The sequence below is a fragment of the Rutidosis leptorrhynchoides genome, chromosome 6 (assembly GCF_046630445.1).
Source record: "Rutidosis leptorrhynchoides isolate AG116_Rl617_1_P2 chromosome 6, CSIRO_AGI_Rlap_v1, whole genome shotgun sequence".
Classification (NCBI taxonomy): domain Eukaryota; kingdom Viridiplantae; phylum Streptophyta; class Magnoliopsida; order Asterales; family Asteraceae; genus Rutidosis; species Rutidosis leptorrhynchoides.
Window position 1 is genome coordinate 195,605,160 of NC_092338.1, and position 6,099 is coordinate 195,611,258.

Here is a 6,099-nt window from a genome sequence, read left to right on the forward strand (position 1 = left end):
ATTACATATATTACACCACACGAATACAACTATCTTATTCCGACTCGCTCGTTTCTTCTTCTTCGGTTTTGGTTCATTTTGCCAAGTTTCTAGGGATATATGATGTTCCCCTAATACGAGCCGTAATTTTCCACATTGGTTTAGAAAAACCTGGTGGTTTAGAGGTTCCCGGGTCATTGTTACAACTTAAGGACTTCGGGGGTTGACTATACATATAAAGTTCATCGGGGTTGGAATTAGATTTCTCTATTTTTATGCCCTTTCCCTTATTATTTTCTTTTGCCTTTTTAAATTCAGTTGGGGTAATTTCTATAACATCATCGGAATTCTCGTCGGAATCCGATTCATCGGAGAATTGGTAATCCTCCCAATATTTTGCTTCCTTGGCGGAAACACCATTGACCATAATTAACCTTGGTCGGTTGGTTGAGGATTTTCTTTTACTTAACCGTTTTATTATTTCCCCCACCGGTTCTATTTCTTCATCCGGTTCCGATTCTTCTTCCGGTTCCGATTCTTCTTCCGGTTCCGACTCTTCTTCCGGTTCCTCTTCGGGAACTTGTGAATCAGTCCACGAATCATTCCAATTTACATTTGACTCTTCATTATTATTAGGTGAGTCAATGGGACTTGTTCTAGAGGTAGACATCTATCACATAATATCAAACGCGTTAAGAGATTAATATATCACATAATATTCACATGTTAAAAATATATAGTTTCCAACAAAATTTGTTAAGCAATCACTTTTCAAGTAAACACGGTCGAAGTCCAGACTCACTAATGCATCCTAACAAACTCGATAAGACACACTAATGAAAAATTCTGGTTCTCTAAGACCAACGCTCGGATACCAACTGAAATGTCCCGTTCTTATTGATTAAAAACGTTCCATATTAATTGATTTCGTTGCGAGGTTTTGACCTCTATATGAGACGTTTTTCAAAGACTGCATTCATTTTTAAACAAACCATAACCTTTATTTCATCAATAAAGGTTTAAAAAGCTTTACGTAGATTATCAAATAATGATAATCTAAAATATCCTGTTTACACACGACCATTACATAATGGTTTACAATACAAATATGTTACAACAAAATAAGTTTCTTGAATGCAGTTTTTACACAATATCATACAAGCATGGACTCCAAATCTTGTCCTTATTTAAGTATGCGACAGCGGAAGCTCTTAATAATCACCTGAGAATAAACATGCTTAAAACGTCAACAAAAATGTTGGTGAGTTATAGGTTTAACCTATATATATCAAATCGTAACAATAGACCACAAGATTTCATATTTCAATACACATCCCATACATAGAGATAAAAATCATTCATATGGTGAACACCTGGTAACCGACATTAACAAGATGCATATATATAAGAATATCCCCATCATTCCGGGACACCCTTCGGATATGATATAAATTTCGAAGTACTAAAGCATCCGGTACTTTGGATGGGGTTTGTTAGGCCCAATAGATCTATCTTTAGGATTCGCGTCAATTAGGGTGTCTGTTCCCTAATTCTTAGATTACCAGACTTAATAAAAAGGGCATATTCGATTTCGATAATTCAACCATAGAATGTAGTTTCACGTACTTGTGTCTATTTTGTAAATCATTTATAAAACCTGCATGTATTCTCATCCCAAAAATATTAGATTTTAAAAGTGGGACTATAACTCACTTTCACAGATTTTTACTTCGTCGGGAAGTAAGACTTGGCCACTGGTTGATTCACGAACCTATAACAATATATACATATATATCAAAGTATGTTCAAAATATATTTACAACACTTTTAATATATTTTGATGTTTTAAGTTTATTAAGTCAGCTGTCCTCGTTAGTAACCTATAACTAGTTGTCCACAGTTAGATATACAGAAATAAATCGATAAATATTATCTTGAATCAATCCACGACCCAGTGTATACGTATCTCAGTATTGATCACAACTCAAACTATACATATTTTGGAATCAACCTCAACCCTGTATAGCTAACTCCAACATTCACATATAGAGTGTCTATGGTTGTTTCGAAATATATATAGATGTGTCGACATGATAGGTCGAAACATTGTATACGTGTCTATGGTATCTCAAGATTACATAATATACAATACAAGTTGATTAAGTTATGGTTGGAATAGATTTGTTACCAATAAATGTTGTTAACCCAATGTTTATAATATCAAATGAGATTTTAAATTATTATATTATCATGATATTATCATGTATGAATATCTCTTAATATGATACATATACATTAAATGTCTTTACAACGATAATCGTTACATATATGTCTCGTTTAAAAATCATTAAGTTAGTAGTCTTGTTTTTACATATGTAGTTCATTGTTAATATACTTAATGATATGTTTACTTATCATAGTATCATGTTAACTATATATATATCCATATATATGTCATCATATAGTTTTTACAAGTTTTAACGTTCGTGAATCACCGGTCAACTTGGGTGGTCAATTGTCTATATGAAACATATTTCAATTAATCAAGTCTTAACAAGTTTGATTGCTTAACATGTTGGAAACATTTAATCATGTAAATATCAATCTCAATTAATATATATAAACATGGAAAAGTTCGGGTCACTACAAAGCTTGTTTAAAAGATCCCTGTGGAACGAACCGGACTTACTAAAAACTACACTACTGTACGATTAGGTACACTGCCTATAAGTGTTGTAGCAAGGTTTAGGTATATCCACTCTATAAATAAATAAATAACTTGTGTAAAATTGCATCGTATTTAATAGTATTTCCTTGTAAAAATTAATACTATTTCATATACCCCTCGCATAACACCAAGTATTTTTGGCGTCGCTGCCAGGGAAATTCTTGCTTAAACGCCAAAGCGCAACGCTATATATATATATATATATATATATATATATATATATATATATATATATATATATATATATATATATATATATATATATATATATAAAGGATTTTTATTAATTTTTAGTTTACTTTTATAAAAATACGCTTTTGTAAAAATACGTTTTAAATATTCGAAAATATAAAAAGAAAAACAAAATATTTATATATTTTTAATAGTTTGTTATATATATATAAAATTATAAAGTTTCTTTATTTTTATTTTAGTTTTTAAAATACAAGTTTTTATTTATTTATATAATTATTTATTAAAATAGAAAAAATTAAATATATAACTCTCGGCCTGGTACTGTAGCAGCCCAACACCTGGCCCGAAAACCTAGCCCATGCGATCGCATGAGCCCGATGGCAAAAATTCATGCGATCGCATGAGGGTATCTGACACGCCAGGTTTGACCATCCAACAGCAATCATTACGGAGTATTATTATTAATTTTAATTAATTAAAACCCTAATTAGGTTTTTATTTATTTATTATTTAAGTTTTAGTTTTATTATTTAATTTGTATTATTTAGTTTAATTAGTTTTAATAAATTATAAAATTAATACTTTTATAAAATAAATAATATAAAAATTGTTCTTTTTACAACTTTAAGTTTATTTTTATATTTTGTATCTTTTTATTTGTTTTAGCGTAATATTTGTACTTTTCGTTCGTATTTAGTTTTAATTCATAGTTTTTGCCATAGTTATTTTTATTTCTAGATTTTTAGGCTTTGCCGTAAAATCCCTTAAGTGCTTTTTCTTTAGACTAAGATTTAGGTGCTTTAGAATTTTGCGACGCCGTTTTTAATATTTTAGTACCTTTTTAAGTTATTGCCGTTTTGGGATATAGTATTTCTCTAAGCTTTAATATTTTTAGACGTAACTTTTAATTCTTAGTTTTTAGTTCCTTTTTAAGTTTCGACGCGCTACTTTCTTATTTTTATTTGTCGACCTTTTATTTTTTTCGACGTTTTTCGGCGCAATCTTTTTCTTTCTTATTTCTCGACGCCCTAGTTTATAGGACATAGAATTTTTTTTTTCTATTTCTTCTCTAAAAATTCAAGATAAAAAATTATTTTAAGTGGTTAAATTGATAGACATCCATTTTCTGGTTCGTAGTAATAGTTGGATTTGTACGTAGACCGGGTTATTGGAGCCAAACAGTACTCAATTATATTGAGACCAAACGAATCCTGCCCCTCTGCTACATCTTTTGGCTATTCGAAACGTGGGCAAAATCAGAAAAGTCTATTAATTTGATAACTTATATAATTTTTCTTATTTTTATAACTAATGGGATATTCAGTGAATGCACCGTGCAAAACGTTCACCACCTTTTGTACGTTCACCACCTGTAACTCGATCAAGACATTTAGCAAATATTGTCGCCGTTGATTTTTCTTTAGAATCTTCATCCAGTCAACCAAGTACTTCAATTCAAATTTTCGATAATCCATTTTTTGAACCCTACCTCACAATTGAGAATCCGGAGGATATTCAAGGACAATTCAGAGATCCTGAACCACTAATCTTTCCTCCGGAACCACCAATCATTCAAACGGAGATTGTCGAGGAACCAACCATTAAATTAGAATCCTCTAGTGATTCAGATTCAACAAATTCAATCATGGAAAATCTGGAACCTCTAAGTACGGAAGACCGGATGAGAGCTAAACGCACTGGCCAAAGTCACGCAATTACTCAACCAGACATTAATGCGCCATATTATGAAATCAAGGGACAAATCCTACACATGTTAACTAATCAATGCCAATTTAGTGGTGCGCCGAAGGAAGATCCAAACGAACATCTTCGTACCTTTAATAGGATCTGTACACTATTTAAAATCCGAGAAGTGGAGGATGAACAGATATATCTCATGTTATTTCCCTGGACTTTGAAGGGAGAAGCCAAAGATTGGTTAGAATCGTTACTTGAAGGGGCAATTGATACATGGGACATTTTAGTTGAAAAATTTCTTAAACAATTCTTTCCGGCATCTAAAGCCGTGAGACTTCAAGGAGAAATTGTTACGTTCACACAAAAGCCAAATGAAACTCTATATGAGGCATGGACCAGATTTGAAAAGTTATTAAGAGGATGTCCACAACATGGTTTAGACACCTGTCAAATAGTACAAATATTCTACCAAGGATGCAACATCATTACAAGAAAAGACATCGATATAGCAGCTGGTGGTTCCATTATGAAGAAAACCGCAACTGATGCTTACAAAATTATTGATAACACTGCTTCTCACTCACATGAGTGGCACCGAGAAAAAGATATCATTAGATCATCTAAAGCAGCTAGAGCCGATTCTAGCCATGACTTAGATTCCATTTTCGCAAAGATAGATGCTGTCGAGAGTTGAATGGAAAAGATGACTAAGGATATTCACTCAATAAGAATTAGTTGTGAGCAGTGTTGAGGACCACATTTGACAAAAGATTGTTTTAGTATTGAACTAACAATGGAACAAAGAGAGAATGTTTCATACATAAACCAAAGGCCTGAAAATAATTATCAGAATAATTATCAACCGCCAAGACCAATCTACAATCAAAATCAGAACTATAACCGAAATGTTCCATACAACAACCAACAAGGTCCTAGTAATCAACAAGTATCCAACAATACTTACAATCAGCAAAGACCTATTTTTCCAATTAAACCACAACAAACCGATGATAAAAAGCCAAATTTAAAAGATATGATGTCAAAGCTAGTTGAATCTCAAATGCAATTTTTCACATCTTAGAAACAAACCAATGAACAAAATGCTCAATCATTTAGAAATCAACAAGCTTCGATTCAAAATTTAGAACAAGAAGTAAGCAACCTAGCAAGGTTAATAGGTGAAAGAAAACCGAGAAGTTTACCTAGTGATACAAATGCTAACCCCCGGAATGAAACAGCTAAAGCCATTACCACAAGAAGTGGTATTACACTTAAACCACCTAAAATACCTGTAATTTCTGATAAAGCTATTCCTACTCTACAAGAACGACAATCTGAACAAGATAAGGAAACAGAACCGGTAGTTGAAAAGATTAATGAAGATAACACAGTTAAGGCTAAACCTTATGTTAAACCATACCAACCACCACTTCCTTACCCTAGTAAAATGAGAAAAGAGAGACTTGCAGCCGAGCAATCCAAATTCTTGGATATGTTTA

At 32.1% G+C, this 6,099-nt stretch overlaps 1 non-coding gene across 1 annotated transcript; it reads right to left on the reverse strand.

The window, feature by feature from the left end:
* Nucleotides 1-4,931: 4,931 nt before the first annotated feature.
* LOC139856358 (small nucleolar RNA R71) lies at nucleotides 4,932-5,038 on the reverse strand. Its single transcript, XR_011761844.1, has one exon. It is a non-coding gene; the product is annotated as a small nucleolar RNA R71 (small nucleolar RNA).
* Nucleotides 5,039-6,099: the final 1,061 nt, after the last annotated feature.